The 19,401-nt window shown below is 47.3% G+C and overlaps 2 protein-coding genes across 2 annotated transcripts in view; one reads left to right on the top strand and one right to left on the bottom strand.

The window, feature by feature from the left end:
• LOC139057585 (snRNA-activating protein complex subunit 4-like) overlaps nucleotides 1-4,540 on the bottom strand; it is a 115,448-nt gene extending 110,908 nt beyond the window's left edge. The window contains exon 1 of the mRNA XM_070536074.1: nucleotides 4,499-4,540. The gene's annotated coding sequence lies outside the window, so the exon portion shown is untranslated. The remainder of the gene's footprint in view (nucleotides 1-4,498) is intronic.
• A 10,326-nt stretch (nucleotides 4,541-14,866) lies between these two features.
• LOC139057584 (uncharacterized) overlaps nucleotides 14,867-19,401 on the top strand; it is a 62,196-nt gene continuing 57,661 nt past the window's right edge. Inside the window, exon 1 of the mRNA XM_070536071.1 lies at nucleotides 14,867-15,056. The gene's annotated coding sequence lies outside the window, so the exon portion shown is untranslated. The remainder of the gene's footprint in view (nucleotides 15,057-19,401) is intronic.

Below are 19,401 nucleotides of genomic sequence, written 5' to 3'. Positions count from 1 at the left end.
AACCCGGACCAGCACACTTGGTTGCAGGAGTGATTCGCTGGTGAGAGGTAAGAAGGTGACTTAACAGTTGGTGATAAGGCATACCGAATGCAGGTATGCGCAGTATGTATACATACTGTTAGGCCGAAACAGATTAACTTTCTCCAAAGCAATATCAAAAGCTCAATATTTTTTCAGCATGCCACTCATGTGCTTTAGGCAAGTGTGGACATCATCATCATCAGTCTGGTTACGCCCACTGCAGGGCAAAGGCAGTGGCGTAGCTAGGTCGTCTGGCACCCGGGGCCCATAGGTCTTCTGGCACCCCCCTCCCCACCCCGGGTGTAGCCGGCGGAAAGAGGGATGTCTTCAGACGTATATGACACCTCCCCCCCCCCCCCCCCCCCCCCCACTGGCCCCTTGCACCCGGGGCCCCCGGCCCCCCCTGTTGCTACGCTGCTGGGCAAAGGCCTCTCCCATACTTCTCCAACTACCCCGGTCATGTACTAATTGTGGCCATGCTGTCCCTGCAAATTTAATCTCATCCGCCCCCCTAACTTTCTGCCACCCTCTGCTACGCTTCCCTTGCTAGCAGTGTGGACCGAGTTATGTGAAACGGCATAGGCAAAATGATATAACTAGATACAGCTGTTAAGCGTAATATTCTTTCTGGGCTAAATTCTTGCTCCTTGAGATCATTAACTGTAGCACCAAAGTAGTGGACCACTACTGGAACAAAGGCATGTTGCGTGCACATCTCAATTCTTCTTAAGCCAGTCTTTTTTACACCAATAGCTGCTATGGGTCAACTCCCCTGGTTCTGATGTCTACTGGTGTTGTCGCTCTAATTCCCGAATTTATTGCTAGAATATTGCAGATAAAGTTCTCATTGTGATGTGTGGATTCAAACATATGATCAAAAGATTGGCAGTTCACAATTCTACATTTCAGCCACTCTGCTGAAGGTACAGTCGTGGCGAATACTCATCCTGGAGAGTTCAATCTAGCCAACAGGTGCCATGATTGGCTAACACCTGTTCTGTGTCTGCGTACTGTATATAGAGCTGGCGTCCACACCTTCAAGTTCTTTCTCATCACTTTCCCCACTTATGAAGGCAGTCCTATGTTAAATTTTCTTATTACATGTAATGACAGTGATTGGGTGCATCTGCTTCATTAATCTCCTAGTGCTTGGATTCTCAGATTTACTGGATGGGGCTGGTTGATGGGGCAGAGCGCGAGACCTAGCAGTGGGTAGCTCAAATATAGATTTGAGAAAACCAAATGAATTCAGCAGTAAGAAGCTAAAGGGTTATTTTGGTGGAGACCAGTGACCGAGTCTGGATGTGAAAGAGGAGGAAGAAAACTAGTCTTTCCACTTCCACACTGGGAGGCACAACTCCCACAAATAAATACGACTTGTACTTATTTTACTTCTTTAGAGGAGATTACTGACTTGCATTGGCAAGTGTTCACTTCAGCAAACACTGAATGAAGCAAGCCTCCTGCGCATATTTCACCATCTATTGCATCACTTTCGCAGTACGAGTGAAACTCCAATTTTCTTTATGCCACAACTTGCCCAATCTTGTGTTTTCCAGTAGGATGTTAGCAGTGCTATTAAGGCACTTAAATATACGTGAATAGTAGTAGAGAAAAAAAAAGTAACAGTGGCTTTTTGTGGATCGACTATGCATACACCTGGTGCTCTCATGGCCATTTTTTCCACTATCTGCTAAACCATTCTAAACAAGAAAAGCTCATACACAATTATTGTGCAGAGTCAGACAACTAAACCAGAGGTATCCTTGGTAAGCAAGGTTTATTTATTTGATGACATTTTCTGTGGCCCTGCTATTGGGCTTTCTTTCCATCCTTTTCAGCTGTGCAGATTCATTAAGTCACAAGACAGTTTGACAATTTTAATCATTAAAAGACTTAGCGAAACCTCTTTTTGGGTTGTTTTTTCTTGCTTTCAGACTCTGCACATTGCCTTTTTTCAGTGTTTATTTTTTTTTTAATGAGAGGGCATGTTAACATCTTTTACACCATGTTAATTATGTGGTGCCATAGTGTGTTCTTGGATGGAGTCTTGCCCTTTCATTCAGTACAACATGATGTCGTTTTTTGTGTCATAGGCCGTTTTACATTTGAGTATGAGTGTAGCATTTCGCTAAGTTTTGCCTCTGTCACCCAAGCTTGGAAGTTTGCGACCCACTGCTGGTGACATGTGACACGTGACTTTTGTTCAATAAAAGGAAGTCTGTCACATATCCTGTGCACTGGTTGTCTTTTTGAATTAAAATTTGTTGCCTATATTAGTTCTTTTGTTGCATCTCAGATTAGGAATGGCTATCATAGTTGACATCATTTAACCATATTGCACACAATGTGGATGATATGTACTTGCAATATATAGCCACCATAAATATAAATAGAAGTTAATAATTCAAGAATATTGCCTTTGCATGATGGGGCAGCTATGAAGTGTAGCTATAAGGTACCAGCGCTGCAAGTAGCACTGTTTCTGCAGAGTATAGGTTAACTCTACTACTTTCAAACATCATTTTTATCTGCATTTGTATAGCTCCAGTTCCTGTGAACAACACACATCTGGTGGAAGAGCGGCTTTCAACCGCAGTTGGGCCCTATGAATAGCCAAATTTCTGCCCGTTTTCATGTTATTAGCATATTAGTAGAGGCAGTCGTTCTTATAGTAGCCTGTTTGCCCAGTGTAGAAGCCACTGCGGGTGTCAGGATCTTGTACACATCTTCAGCTTTGCAGGGGACACAGCATCTGGCACATAGTTTGTCAGCGGCCATGTCTTTTGGGCAAGTTGGGTTTACTCAATTGCAAAGAGAGAACCAAGCTTGTTGGATATTAATTAAACCGCCTGTACACTCGGTGGCCTTCTTCGTTTTGTGTGACATATATGGTTATAGCTACCCTTGCTTTATACACTTCTTGTCCGGTAGCAGTCTTGCTTTTGAAACGCCCAGGATAGCTTTCAGCAAGCTGGACAGGAATAGCACTGAAAAACCAGCGGGTGTTAATTGTCGCACTTGTCATGCGAAGCTTCATATAGTATGATGAGGGCAGAAATTAATGAGGGTGTTCCTCAAGGCCTTCTAGCACGTCACGAGTTTGGAGCAACGTGATGTATAGCACTTTTCTGATCGCATACTATAGGTTCAGCAGGTGTGGCCATGGTTGAAGTGAAATGCAAGGTCAAGAAAACATATCTATGAGCAGCACCCCTGGTAAAGGAGATGCTGGGAAAGCTAGTGGGAAGCCTGTTGAACATCTAATGGACCAAGTTGCTGGCTTCGTCAGGCAAAGTGTGATAAAGAGAAGGAAGTCATCAACACATCAGAAGGCTTTTGCACATAGACACTGTGCTAAGGTTCTCAGACAGGTCTCTTGTAACATGCCAACAAGTCTTAGTGCGCAGGCTACGCATGACCAACTACATATGCCTTCTGTTTGGACAAAGAACTGCTCATTGTAACTGATGAAGATGGAGTAGACAAAAAAAAAACGGCAGCTCCATTAATCTGGTTTCACTGGTATTAGCAGTGCTTTGAGTGTGCATCGCCATACTCCCCACGGCCTTCTTGGTTGAAATCAGCAAGCACCAGCTTGAGGCAAGGGGTAATAGATGTCATTACAAGCTAAAATGCATGCATGCCTGGCGAGCACATTGTGTCCAAAAAGTAGGCACTTCACAGGGGCACTGGAGAAGGAACAGATTATTGACAGTGGGCAAAAACAAGCTTCTCTGCTACTAAACACCCAACACTGTTGCCATCTAACACCTCTGAAACAATCCTTCTCAAATAGGAAATCATCCTTGTGCATCCATAAAGAGGGCAGATAGGCAAAGCCCCTTCAGCAATGCTGCCAGCTTCAAAAGGCCCACTTGGCACATCCTGAATGCTTCCTTAGACTTTGCTGGGTGCAAGCATTCTACTGTCCAAAAGTTGTCATTGAGAGCACTCTTGGTTTGGTGGCAATGCAGTTCAGAAGCGATTGCAACAAACCTCCCTTCCTAGTTGGTCTGGAGGCTCATGGTGCTCACGAAGCGACACCATGAGACAAGCAAGGTGACTGGATGCCTCCAAGCCCTTGTTCTCTAGGTATACTTTGTGACGCAAAATACATTTCTTGAAACGGGAAAGAAGGAAGGAGACAGTTTTGTCCCTTTTCAATAAATTTTTTTTTGCGCCACAAAGTATCTAAGCACCAACTTGCCCAAGAAGTCCTTTTGGAAGCCCTTGTTCGTTTGTCACACTGTTCTGTTAGTAACAACTATGAGACCTGAAACCAACAAGCTCAAGTTCGGCACTCGAGTGGTTACTGTGGAGGATCCATAATAAAACGCACAAAACAGAAAACTCAACGGAAAGGATAAGGCACCATTTAACACTTAGTATTGCTGCAGCCCACCCCCTTTTATTTTGTCTGGTCATGCTACATTTTTTTCTATAGATAGGCATGAACTTATCCTGTCAAGCTTACTGCAGAGAGCATAGGTGATGTTCCCAATCGGTGTCCGAGTTTTATATACACTTTGTGCTGGCTCGAAACACTGCAAGGAAGCTTCTAGTAGAAAAGGTGCCTGGAACAAAAAAAAGCTGTGCTGCAACCATTTTGGCAACATCTTCTCCCCTTAATAAAAATTGTGCTTCCATATCAACTTCAGCCCTCCAGTTTAAAGTACTAGTGCACTTATGAACAACGATCGAATTAATTCTCAAAGAGCATGTGCAGTCCAGCCAGAAGCATAGGCATGAATCCGCATTGTGCTCCTGCATTGAAGGTGAATAATGCGTTACAAAATAGCAAATGTGCCTTAGTAAGCTTCCCTGCAAAATGAATTTGTAATGTACAGGCTCGTCCAGGGTGAACACGGCTCACCGTGGCCGCGCTCCGCGGGGCGCCAGTGCGTCCGGAGCGGCGGCGCATCGAAGCGAAGCGGCGCAGGCGCACACGGACCCAGGGGAGGTGCCTCGCGTCGTCTGCTACAGCGCTGGAGCGCACCGCCGCTTGCTTTGCTGTACACTTCGCTAGACCCAGGTGACTGAGTGCCCGAGGCGGCATTGCGGGAGGGCGCACTTCACTAACTTTAGCATTTTCCAGCTGGTTCCGCCTACGGCTTGTGAACTGCCTGCTTAATCGATATATATAAACAGAAGCAAGCTTCTCACCACATAAGTCACTTAGCATGTTTTTCATATGTGATGAGGGTAAAAATTTTTTCGCGCTCTTTATTAGGCTGGGGCCCTCTTATTTGACTATCACAGCACTTGGTGTAGTGCATACCGAGAAACCTATTAGGCGCGCTCTTGGATGGAGTCATCATGTGATGAGCCTAGCGCGCCGTTTCGCGCATGTATTGATGCTAGAACGGATGTGCTTAATTGACTTAAGAATACGACCGAAACCCGCTATAAATTTCGCAGAAAGTTAGAGAGCGATTGTTCAATCACGCATCATCATCTTTGCCATGGATTTTACCATTAAGGAGGGCAATACTATTCCTTCGACAACAACTAAGAAGTGATATCCGCTGCTTCGCACTCTCTCATTGACGTAAATGCCGCTGGTAGGATAGCATGGAGTGCTTTACGCGATGTAAGAAAGTGCTCTCCCCGGCATAGCAACTGATTTGGCGGCGATTTTACTCCCCCTTTTCATCTTTCTGCATCCTATAAAAAAAACTAAATTAATTTTTGCTGTCACAGCTTGTGTAAAATCACCGAAGCGGTGCCGGTCCTCTGACGGCTACCTGATGCGAGATGTCGCATTCTCATCTTGAGGAATCGTCGGTCAATTATTTGATTACATTGATTAGGTGAAGTAAAACATATGGCGCCGACGTTTTTTTGTGTTGTTTTTTTTTCTCCTTGGAATCAGTGCACGCCGCATGCGAATGCTGTTTCCGTCCGTTTCGGACAGGTAATTAAAGTGGAAAATCTATAATCTACATGTCTGTTTTCTAGTTTAAATTGCGTCTTGCCGGGTAATTAAGTCGTTGTTCGCTTCTATTTCATTTCAGTACTTCCTCAGAATGGGCCATATGCATATTCTCACTAGCATATAATAATTTGCTAATTGTGCGGTATACGTCCCGAAGCGACACATGGAGTTACGCCGTAGAAGTGGGCATCAAATAAATTTGGAGATCAGGAGGAATTTATTTCTTTCTTCTTTTTTTTGGGGGGGGGGGGGGGGTAGGCGGGGGAGGGCTGGGCTGAGTGGGTAAAACCCAAATATGAATACGGCACAGGAACCCTTGCCATGGACAAGTGATGCTGTGCCGTCGTGGGGAATGGCCGGGCCGTGCGTTGGACGTAGGCGGCCACGACATTTAAACCGACGGTCATGAGGCCGGCATGGTGTCGTCTGCCCACAGCATGCCGGTGGTCGGCAAACGGACTCGCCGTTTGTAAACGCTAAGCCCGGCCCAAGCGAGATTGCTGTGTTAAAGCCAGTCTACTTTTTAACTGACCATGGGCGTCAGCCCGATCAACCGCTGAGCCCCCCCCCCCCCCCCCATTTTTTTTTTGCGTAGGTCATGCTACCCCATCCCAGCTTAATATGATGATGCGGTGCAGCCAACGACTACTCAACTGGGTGACTGGCCACTCAGGAGTTACAGATTCTGGGATGACTCGCCAAATCGAAAGACGCTTGTTTTCATTAAACGCATTTCCGTCGACTTGCATGATGAATTGCATTTTGTTCAGTTGCTGGTTGCCATGGCACTTCGGCGATAAAAACGCTGTAAAAGTGCAGGATAATTTCATCTCCCCTGTGCGCTTAGGAAACTACCCATGTCGCGGGTACTGGAAAAAGAAAGACGACGCATTGTAGATCTGTGCCTACAAGACTATTCTCAACGCGTTATATCGGCCACTGAAAACTGTAAATAGAATCGTCCAGGCTTACAAGAAGGATGGAAGAATTGCGGATGCTCCCCGTAAAGCCCGGCAAAGAGTGACCATTGTTGCGGCGGCTGCTGCAAACCCGACCTCCACCGTTCGAGAAATTAACAGCCTCAGGCTGGGTGACGTCCCTGACACGACTACCAAGTGTCGCCTCTAGGCTCCAGCCTAATTAAGAACGCGAAAAAAAAAATGACTGTATTTTTACCCTCATCACTTATAAAAAAATGGCTGTGGCTTAGGTAAGGTTAAGCCCAGGATGCGAAGCATACTAGCCTTTATTTTAGTTGTTGAACCACTGTTTAGCCTGGTGAACTGCTGTTGCTTGGCTATATTTGGTTCGGCTAGACGAAGAAACAACTCATGCATTACTGCTTCGCCTTCAAGAGTGGAACGCGACAGCGTTCCCGTCGACCCGCCAAGGGGTGTAAGACAATGGGCTACAGGGCAGCGACTACGCGCCCCGCATTGGACGCGGTGAGCGTCGAGCAAAGCAGCGTTCGGCGCGGCAACGAAATGTGCGCCTGAGCAAGAGACGCACGCCTTAGAAACAGCTCGTTTCTAAGGCAACACCGCATTCACTAGAGGCGCTTTTGTACCGCTTTGAAGCATCGTACTCGTGGCTCAGTGGTAGCGTCTCCGTCCCACACTCCGGAGAACCTGGTTCGATTCCCACCCAGCCCGTCTTGCAAGAGTTGAGCCAAAGCCACTTCTCCTCTGTCGTGACGTCACGGTGTCACGTGGTTTCATGGCGACACCGCCGCGCCTGAGGAGCTGGGTTGAGCTCTCGTAATATGCTTCGCATAAAAACATGCTAAATGATTTATGTGGTGAGATGCTTGTTTCTGTTTATGTATGTTGATTAAACAGGCTGTTCACAAGCTGTAGACGGAACCAGCTGGAAAATGCTCTAGTTAGTGGAGTACGCCTTCCCGCAGTGCCGCCTCGGTCACTCAGTCACCTGGGTCTAGCGAAGTTTACTTTACAGCAAAGCAAGATGCGGCGCGCTCCAGCGCTGTAGCAGACGACGCGAAGCACGTCCCCCTGGGTCTGTGCGCGCCTGAGCCGCTTCGCTTCGATGCGCCGCCGCGCCGGACGCACTGGCGCCCCGCGGAGCGCGGCCATAGAGTTACTGTATATGCTACCGCAGGTAGCATATACAGTAACTCTACGCGGCCACGGTGAGCCGTGTTCACCCTAAGAGTGGACGAGACTGTACAAAGAATCGTCAATGAAGCTTACCAAGAGCACAGATGCACTCGCAAATTATGTCACAATTGAAAATACTGAGTAAACTTATGTGCCCTTTCCACTCTTAGTATGCTTTTCTGCACGATGTTTATTTACCCCCCTGTAGTGCGGCGTAGCATCCTACGAAAGAAACGTTGCGTAATTGAGCTTTTTATTACCTTTTTGCAATACACCTATGTTCTGCGGTGAAGCCTAAGCAATGTACTGCGGTGAAGTATACTAAAGTCGAAAGGGTCCACTGTCACTGGGCATAAAAAGAGTTCTTTAATTATACACTCGGACAACCGCCGCCTCTCAGGTCACCTGAGTGGACATAGTATGCTGGGTGATGGCTGCCCCCTCCCACTTTTAGCATCCTTCACCGCGTAACTAAAATGTACTGCGGCGAAGAAGCAGTATAAAGAAATGGTTTTTACAACAGTACAGAAATAAACGCGCACCATACATCAGTCTAACACACGGAAGAGTGTCGCAACAAACGGTAGCTGATTCACACAGGCCGTGTATCCCACTTATCAGTCGTAAAGGGTATTATTGGTAATTCAAAATTTCAGACACACAGAAATATGTTTATATGTTTACGTTCGTACTCCTTGCGTAATAAGACTGCCAGAACTTCCAAAAAAGAAAGTAATATACAACACACAAACGCAAAGAACACAGACACATGTCTCGTTTTCAACTCGGTCGTCAGGCAAATGACATGTAGCAAGGAAAAACGTGCACATGATGTGTGTTAGCATCGTAAACTTCATACTAGGCAAGGAGCACACCACAATCCCGCGACGGCCGCTAATGAGACCAAAACAAGAGCACATATCTGTGAACGTGCAAATTAAGACCCTAAGCCACTCTGCTCCTCCCCCCTCCCCCCCTCCCCCCCCCCCCCCCCCGCTGCACGGCTGCACCACTCGTTTCAAGCACAGCACACCTAACACACATTCAGCACTGAACAGTGGGCAGTCGCATTTACATGGCTTGTAACAAGCAGCACATCCCTCGATATCCGTTAAGCAAAGTCGGACACGGCGACGCCACATCGCGGTTCGCAGAACTTCGTTGCCGAGGCGCTAGGCCACTTCGATATTTCAATTGTCAAGGAAGCACGGGTCACACAACGCAGATCCTGTACTTCCAGAGCTCGCCGAGGCGAAAGCCGCACTGCCGCACCACCACTACTCGCGGCTTTCCCCCAAGTAACACAGAACCTACAACCAACACACAAGCACAATCACATAAGCAACGTTGAACAACGCGCGGTCCGTGCGAGCCGGAGAACGAACACGCCACCTCGGCGCCGCCATCATGCCTTCTCCAAAATTTTAGCACAGAATCGTTTACAGACGCTATCTCTTTACCAAATACGTACAGTGAACGCCACTGCGCGCGGTCGCCGCGATGGAGTCTCCCGAAACGGCTAATTCTTGCGTGAAAGATAGGCAAACGCTGAGAGCAATTACCATGCGAAATATGTTCTTATACTGTTTGTATAACTAAATGGAGCATAATAGAATGAAGCCTCAATGCAGCGATCGCACAGCTTCGCAGCGACCGACTGCGCGTCTGCATGCTTGTCCGCGCACTGTTTCGCTTTCACCGCGTGCGCGTTTTTGCTCCGTGCCATGAGCTTTAGGACGCAGAATATGAGCATTTGACAGTATACAAGCAACCATTGTTGCGTGGGCGCTACTGTTCAAAAATAGTTTCATTGTAGATACTTTAAGGGCACATTCACACCGGCGACTTGAGGAGGTCGCGCGACCATTTGCGACTCGCAATCAAAAAGCGACTGAAGGCGACTGATGTTCACACCGGCAAGCCCGGCTGAGCGCGACTCGCAAGTCGCAATCCCGGAAATTATCGTTCTCAGCGAGAACTCTCGGAATCTACGCGGAATTTGAATGCGACGCCGGAGGAGGCCGGATGTAGACACACGAAAGATCACTTCCGGTGCGCCGTTGATTGGTTTATCAGTTTTGCGACCACGGTCGCGCGACTGAAAACTCGCGCAGAGAGCGACTCGCCCAAAATGGTCGCTTTTCGAGAAAGGCGACCGTTTGCGACCATTTGCGACTGGTCGCAAAGCGACCAACTTGGTCGCGCGACCTCCTCAAGTCGCCGGTGTGAATGTGCCTTAAGGGGACGGTGATGTGCCGTCGCTACGATTCAATCTTTTTTTTATGCGAAGCATATTACGAGGGCTCAACCCAGCTCCTCAGGCGCGGCGGTGACCATGAAATCACGTGACACCGTGACGTCACGACAGAGGAGAAGTGGCTTTGGCTCAACTCTTGCAAGACGGGCTGGGTGGGAATCGAACCAGGGTTTCCGGAGTGTGGGACGGAGACGCTACCACTGAGCCACGAGTACAACGCTTCAAAGCGGTACAAAAGCGCCTCTAGTGAATGCGGTGTTGCCTTAGAAACGCGCTGTTTCTAAGGCGTGCGTCTCTTGCTCAGGCGCACATTTCGTTGCCGCGCCGAACGCTGCTTTGCTCGACGCTCACCGCGTCCAATGCGGGGCGCGTAGTCGCTGCCCTGTAGCCCATTGTCTTGCACCCCTTGGCGGGTCGACGGGAACGCTGTCGCGTTCCACTCTTGAAGGCGAAGAAGTAATGCATGAGTTGTTTCTTCGTCTAGCCGAACCAAATATAGCCAAGCAACAGCAGTTCACCAGGCTAAACAGTGGTTCAACAACTAAAATAAAGGCTAGTATGCTTCGCATCCTGGGCTTAACCTTACCTAAGCCACAGCCATTATTTTCTTCTAAATTCTTGGTCGTTTCAATATTATTTCTCGAGTTGCGTCGCACTGTATGTTTATCGGTGTTCTCATCATGCGATTTCCCGCTGCTTCTTTTTTGTAATCCAGTGCATTAATTCGTAACACAAACGTACATGACCATATGCCATGCTTTACTTTAATGTGCTTCTTGCCGCTCCCTCTTCACTCCAGTGAACTTAATTGCCAGTATCTATGGCGTCGACAGATTCATAGACCAAACCGACCAAACCGTCATAGCCGGGCAGCGGACTCGGGCGAGCGTCTCGATCAGTGCGCGTTTTCCGAACATATCGCAGACCCGGCGCCGTAGCAGAAATCTTCCTCGCGTCTGTGCTGGCTGCGTACCCGAGTTGTAGCCGATGACTGTTTGCCAGTTTTATGTTTCGCGAGCCAAGCTTCACGTAGCTTCTTGTCCGGCGGCTACGTGGCTGACACCGGGCTCCGTTGCGTACGTCCGCCACTGCGGCACCGAGCAGTAGCCTACCATGTTGTGCGCCTTCAAAGGCAGCCATTACCTATTGTAGTACTTTCAAGCGTTGTAAAGGAGACACTCCAAACGCGAAAATCTCGCCACTAAATGAGGACCCCGACGTACGAGGGAATTTCAACTCTCGTTTTCAGCTCGCTTCGGCGCTCCCGAAGCAGCCGCTATGTCCACGTGATCCCTCATAGCACGTTACGCCGACGGTGGCGCCAGCTTTTCCAGTGGTGGAGCTCGAAGCCATTAATTTATGGTGATCATGCACTGTGTCTGGAGGGGCAAGGTTCTGACTGGTGTTGTACAAGTAGCGGGTCGTTTTCTTCGTCGCGACGATTGATTGGATTTTTTACAAGCACTGCTTCAGGAGGGCACATGTAACCGACAAACGGAGGCGTCGTTCAGGAGAGCACCTGTTATATAAAGGAGGCGGCGCAGGATCTCCAGGGATAGTGTGGTCACCCATGATCGAGAGAGTGGGAGGCCAACCCGAACTGGTCCGTGAGTTGGTGCTCGCCGAGGCCTGCGCGTGCCAGGGTTGCATAATATCGGCTGCCCGCTGTCGCAGAGAGCCAATCTTTTATGCGAACACCCCCTGGCACGCTTCGGCCTCCACGGACCCAAACCCACAGGCCGCTCTGCTTCCAGCTTTGGTGTACCGGTTGCCGCTTTGGTGTCCTGCAGAGGCGCCACCATAATGCGAAATAATGACACGTTATCACAATTAGTAAAAAAAAAAAACACGATTGGATAAATATAATTACGTTCAGCCGCCAGTTAACTTGTGACGCTAAGTTCAGCAGTACCGCGCCCCGCGACTTCTGCAACATCATGCAGTCAGAACTTTGTCTCTGAAGGTACGTCAGACAGACTTTCTCGCACCTGTGGCGCTGCTACCGAGTCAGTCATCGCCACCGGCGGCCTTTTAGCCACTTGGGGCGCTATTCTGGACATTCCGCCATTTTCTTCGGTGCGTGACGTAGGCGCGACGCAAACAAAATGGCGCCGGTGGCCCAGTTTTGCTTACGTAGCGTGACGCCAACTTGACGTTTCGCCTAAGAAACTGAAATGAAGGCACTGAATGTAGCGTTATCGGTAAAGCAAAACAGTTTTCCTCCGCAGTAAAAATAAAGCAGCTATCTCAAAGCGTATGATTGTTCCGTCGAAAACGCTTCGCGCTTCCGTCGTCTGCTGCGTACAAGCCGTCGTCTGCTTCAATAGCTAGGATGCGTGTCCCCGGAAAATGCAATGAGTCATCGCATGTTGGCGCCAATGCCCTTGTTTCCTTGCTTGAGACAACATACGCGACCTACCAGTGGTGATGCGCGCACGTTCTAGGCCACGTTATCGCTATTTCGTGAAACGCAAGTGACTCAGCCCGACTCGGCTGGCTCAGAAACGGCCGAATATCACCGATAGCGTTGCGGGCGCCAGAGATAACCACTAGCGCGACGCAAGCGCCGGCGCTGCCATCTCTTGTTCATTTCGCTAGTTACTCGCACCGCGGGAGGAAACTTCAAGGCGCCACCTTGCGTACATTTCTTTTTATAAATTAGAAAGAGGCCGTTGTCATAACGTCTGATTGTGCGAAAAGGCATTAATCTCGATTACAATAGAAATGCAGCAGTGAAAAGTGGACAACATTGCTGAAAGTTTGCTATATTCAACCAATATTATTTCGTATAAACGCGTTCTTTTAAAAAACAATGGCCCCAAACACAAATGCCAACACCACCCGAGAGCGATGCAAATACTATGAGCACGCGTTATGAACAAAATATTTTCGTGGCGCCAAACGACGGGGAAAATGTGGCGATACGCATTCCTCTCGGCTGCCATTGCATATGGCTGCCCATTAGCATAATTCGCGCGGCTCGTCGCAGCAAAAATTATGGCGGAAAATCTCAGCAATGGCGGCCCTGCGCAACGTCACGCATCGTCAAAATGACGTTTACGAAACAGCCCTTCCTGTGACGCTCCTCATGAGATATCCCTTCAGCCAATCAGCAAGCTGGCATGGCGCATATCTTGAATCGCCACCACATATTCGCGCAATTGCAGATGCATTGCACTGGCTTCTGCACGCTACCGCTCACATTCTTTTTGAAGCGCTAACATCACAATATATCTGCCAAGGACCAAAAAAATGTATTAGTCCATAACATTTGCAGCTCCACGTCACGTTTCGTCATCTTGATGAAAACGCAAAATTGCATTTTGCAATACTTCCGCTTCCCGGCACAAATTTCAAAACACGTGACCTTTCGACAGCCAATCAGAGAGTAAACATGGCGGCTAATGGCGGCCGTGCAGCCGCCATGCGTGTCCAGAATAGAGCCCCAGGGTTCACCCCGCTATTGCTAAGGCGCTCTGCATTCTAGGTTTTCAATCTATGCGGCCCGGGCTCTACTACGGTCGCTACTGTTCCCACAGAAACATAGGTAGGTACATCGCCGTAAGGCGCGCGAGAAAGCTATGATCCGCCACGACTGACTCAGCATGAGCGCAGCAGGTGCGAGACAGTCTGTCCGACATCATCATCATCATCAGCCTGGTTACGCCCACTGCAGGGCAAAGGCCTCTCCCATATTTCTCCAACAACCCCGGTCATGTACTGGCCATGCCGTCCCTGCAAACTTCTTAATCTCATCCGCCCACCTAACTTTCTGCCGCCCCCTGCTACGCTTCCCTTCCCTTGGAATCCAGTCCGTAACCCTTAATGACCATCGGTTATCTTCCCTCCTCATTACATGACCTGCCCATGCCCATTTCTTTTTTTTTTTCGCGATTTGGCGACCGACACAGCGGAGACGATACAGCACTATCTTCTATCTTGTCGCCGCTTTGCTGCGTTAAGAAAAAGATTGTTGGAGATGCCATTTAGAAGAATTGGCCTGGACTTGACAGAACCTGCAATTCTTTCGTTCGGAGCGTCCACTTTGGGTTTCAGCCACAGGGATGCATGCTTCGCTGTCCAAACATTCCTTACAGAATCTAAACGAATGCCCTGCTAAATTCTATTTTTATTATTACTTTTAAATTAATTATTTCTCACTCAACAGCACCTTCCTGATTTTATTTTAGCCGGTTATTCAACCCTATTCAATGCTATTCCCATAGATAATAGGAAATTTATGCTATAAATTATTTTGGAATAATCCATCCATTTCTTGGCCAATCCCCCATCGTGGGTAGGAGCCACACGTGCCACAGGCTACAACAACAACAACAACGACACAGCGGTCGCCAAATCGGGCGCCAGTGGCCGCTGCTTCACCTATCTCACCACGCCGGCAGCCAGCGTCGGAGCGTAAACAAACTCTAGGGACAAACGCCTACAACACGCGCTAACAAACCTCCTCCGTAGTACCTAGGCAGAGTCAAAAACCCCCAGACTTTCGCGCCGGTTCTCGCACCTGCGCTCAAACGGCTTGCGATCCCTCAAATGAACGTCTTTTGAGTCGTCGCACTCGCAGCGTTTTTAGCGGCATGTTTGAGGTGCACTGCGCGCTTTGTTGCCGTGCTTGTGTTTTTCTGCTGCGTGAGCGTTTTAGTGCAGCTTTGTTGGTCTTTCCATCCTGCATATACTTCATCTGACCACAGCAGCAACTCTAGAGGTAAGCCGAAGGCGCGGGCTAGTAGCACTCTCGCTTAAAGACATAAGACAGACCGTCACTGAACAACCTCAGTTGTTTCGGAATGAAATGCCTCCGCGGTCTTGTCATTGCTCATGACATTTTGTGCTGTCATGTCTACTTGTCGCGTTCGGAGGCACGCACTTATTTAAAACACGTTGTTGTGGAAAACTTCGCCGAGCACGGTGTTAGCTGTCAATGTATTGACGGCTGCGAACATATTTCTTTTGTGACAGTTCTTGAAAAAAACTGTAAGATAGAGTAACTTCACGCAACTGCGCCAGTAGGAGCGTTTTAGCACTGTGCGATCTACTGAGCAGTAGTTTTGGAAATCGCATATTTTGCGTATAACTTTACGGCCACCTGACGCAAAACATGCTGGTAATATTAAGTGGCATTTGCCACATTTTTCGTAAGAAGTTTCTCTGGCGCTGCTTTTTATTGCCCCTGCACAGTTACTTGCGGGAGTGACCAGAAATGAAGCTAGTATATATGCTCCCCTATGCGGATAATATGATGGGCTAGATTATCAGTACCCTCTGGCTCTTATGTGTTGTCGTGGCCGTTATTGTCGTCTTTCATTATACGTAAAGAGTTTTCAGAGAGCAAGAAGAAACGACGAACACAGTTTACTTCGCGCTTAAATATTGACAAGCGTCGTGCATGCCGTTTCCGAACAGGAATCCTTGTCTATAGTTCTTTGCAGGTCAAGAGTGTATCGGTGCCCCACATAGCAAACTATTACATGCAGAAGCTACTGCGTATTGAAAATGTGACAGAGGTGGTCGTGTATGCGCCAAGCTATGGACGGGATGCTAGGCAAAGTCGGATATCTGCCTCCTGATTCCTTTTCACATATCCCCGAATGCTGTTCATAGCCACGGTCCATTTGTTGTTGCTTTTGATTAAGCCACTGGTTTACCACCTCTCTATGGCTGTGGGACCCATCAGGGAACCATTTTCTGGGAGCGTGGTGACCAGGCACATCATACATTTAGAGGGACAATCTGATGTATTCTTTAGTGCCCATGTGTATGAGTTGTCGCTGTGCCTACTGCACAGGATTTGTGTTCGTGTGGTTTCTTTCTTGCTACACAGCACAGAACCAGGCGAAGAATACAAACTAGGAACATAGACAAGCACTGAGTTGCGCCCAATTTTTATTTTTTGATAGCAGCACATAAAAATATACGTAAGGCCGCATGCAATTTCATGGTTTCACAATCACCCAAGTGCACTTAAATGTCACGCCTTTGTTTGACGGGATCAAAAAACTGCTAAAACGAAGTGGATGGGGGCACTACTCCCCACACACCCCCAGAATGATAGCTCTTTATGCGACAGGGCTATGGAAGGCTTACTGATTGCTCTTCATTCTTCCATAGCCACAGCATCTATTACCATTGTGGTCTGATTTCCAGGCTTTCCTATCTCTATTCTGTGATTTCATTCCAGAGGGGAGTACAAAACTCTCTTGTGGGTTGCACTTTAATAACTGTGAGGTGCCACAGGGGCATCAGCAGATGTTTGGTATGTTATGACATCATGGACATGAGCACATGGTGGTTGGACCCTCCCCGCATTTAGCCTTGTCTGGGGAAAAGGGGATCCTGGGGTTTGAGTCAATACTGGGTGTTTGTACCTTTAAGGCGTCTTTGGGGAGGAGATGCACCTCATTTGCCTCTGTTTCGCATAGACGGCACCTCCAGACTGACCCACCTGGAGAAAATCGGTAGTAGCCTTTTCCTGTCCCCCTCTTCACTATTTCGTCTTTCACTTCTATTGAATTCTTATCACCTTGAGTTTCCGGGTTGCAAGGGTTAACCATGTGTGGTGAAGCAGTCTTGGTTATGCTGTATTAGGATAGCAGCGATATACAGCTGGCGTGACAGGGCTTCCGTTGCAGAAACTCCTGTCATGTCTCGCGTTGAGCTCGGTGGCTGGTTGGCAGTGTTTCTGAATAAAGACATGCTATTGCTATTAGCGACAAGAACTTGGAGTGGCGCCCTCTCGCGAGTGACGTCATGGTCAGGACGCTTCTCGCTCCGGCTTGCTCGGCTACTGTGCGCACTCATTCCCTTCATGTATGCTTGGGGTATGGGTGGCTCAAACCATACTTACTGAAGGATATGTCGGCTTATTTCTGCTGTCATACCTGAACCACAGTTCCTTCTTCAAAAGCGCATGAGTCGAGAAAATCTGCAGCTTGGATATTGCAAGCTATGTAGCGTTGAAGGGGTCTACTGGTTTTGCAATGCATATATGCGCTGTGTCTGTCCATAAATTTTGTGTAAAAAGAATGTCTGCAAATTTAACACGTGAAGTTGTGTATGATGGTTTGCTAAACACTAAACATTTCCTTAGCTATGAGAGACATTGCATTTTACATGGAAGAAAAATCTTGGTATTTGGTGTCAACATGTTATTCTTTAGAACGACTGCCCAGTGAAGCTATTATCATGATTCTTATTACTATGGTTAGTTGTTCTAGTCAAATATGGCCACTTTATTAATGCATAAAAGAAAAATTTTGGTGCGCATTTCGTATGAAAAAGTTTGTTGCTACTTTCACCACTCTCTGAAACAGGCCCCCATAAACCGAATTGCTCCTGGCTGCTAAAACGACGGCACGTCATCTAGAGTATTTACATAATTAATTCACAAATACCATAGTAGCAATCACCTGAAAGAAAAGTTTTGTTGATAAGATCAATAGCCAATGAATTGCAAGGGATGAAATGTTTCATGGTGGCCCTCAGTAGCCTTTATTGACAGTATGGCACACCTCTCACGCAACGGTAGCAATCGACTGTCATTATGGCGAGGCATGCATTGTCTGCAAAACCCATCAGTTCACTACAACTGCAAATTAAGACCATGAAGCAGTTTTTTACAGTGACAATTGTGGTGCCTAAAGTATACTCGAGGTACTACAGTGCAGCTAGGGTGCCTAGAAAAGAAAAATTCAAGCACCTTCTGCCTCGCCATGTCTCGATCCAGTGTTGTTTAATTATACAAACCGAGAACTATTCGCTTCGTCAGTACATAAAAGAGAACCTCGCAAACCTTCATAAGGAAGACACCACAAGCCTTACATATTTGACTTAATTTTTTACCCTTCACCAGCGAATGATATCTTCAATATGTCCCATATTACTAATGAATGACACTTTGGTTTCTTTCTGGCTGCAGCCATATGATCCAAAAGGCTTATCTCACTTAAAGAATTTAGACCGAGCAGCCTGTGTCAGTTCGCCAAACAGATTCGTCATGTATATTTCTCAAGCAACAAACACCAGTAAATTTCTTACGTGAGTTGAACGTGTAGCATGAAAAAGGGCATATATATGTATTGGTACATCCCTTTTCGTATTCTGTAAACAGCTGTTAATTACTGCCACTTAAACATGTTAGGAACTGCCTAATCTTGAGTTTTGAGAAGTGTGTTAAAGGTACACTAAAGGCAAATATTAAGTCAAGCTAAACTGATAGATCAGTGCTTGAGAATCTCTAAGGCATCAATATCATCACGACCAGGGCGCTAATAATGAAGAAACTGAGGTAAATGGAGGACGTGATTAGAGACTCCCCGGCACATTCAAGCACTTGCCTGATGACGAAAGCACTCTTCAGTTAAATTATGTCACTAGTACACAACCGGGCATTGCAAGAAACATCATTTCTTTTTGGCATAAAGAATCATTGTATTGTATTATAAGACAAATGAAAATGTTACTTCTCCAGTGCTATCTCATTTTTAGAAACAAAGAACTTATTAAAATTACCCTTGTCAATGACGCGGGTGGTTGAAAGGTTTTGTGTTTGCTCGACTCTGCACCACCCACGCTTTCGTTTTTCAGCAGTTTCGTTATCGTGTAGTGCTGCTCTAGTTTTGCTGGCTCGCACAAACTGCAAGTAGCAGAGAATTCAACTTTCATGTTATGTCGCGGGATGCCCAAACAGTCTACGCCACTTGACCAAAAAGCATCTGCAGCGATGAATCCTCTTGGCTCAGTGCTGCCATCTGTTGGGTGCCGTTTTACTCACCGACGGTTTTACTCACCACTTATTATTTGCCTTTAGTGTCCCTTTAAAGAAGCAAGTGGTGCTAGTAGAATCTAAACTGCAGTGTTAAGTTGTCGTGTTACTGGTGAGCGTTTCTGTGAAGAAATGCAAAAATTCGATATTGCACCATGAACTCATTGTGACAAACCTGTTATAGTGGATTAAGATCAAGGTAGCTGTTGTAGAAGTCATATATAGGCGGCGTTTGTGACATACTTGTTGCACTGCGGCAAGTATGGCCGCATAACTGTATTCTTATATG

Source organism: Dermacentor albipictus, chromosome 3, assembly GCF_038994185.2.
Source record: "Dermacentor albipictus isolate Rhodes 1998 colony chromosome 3, USDA_Dalb.pri_finalv2, whole genome shotgun sequence".
NCBI lineage: Eukaryota > Metazoa > Arthropoda > Arachnida > Ixodida > Ixodidae > Dermacentor > Dermacentor albipictus.
This window is presented reverse-complemented; position numbering and strand designations above follow the sequence as displayed.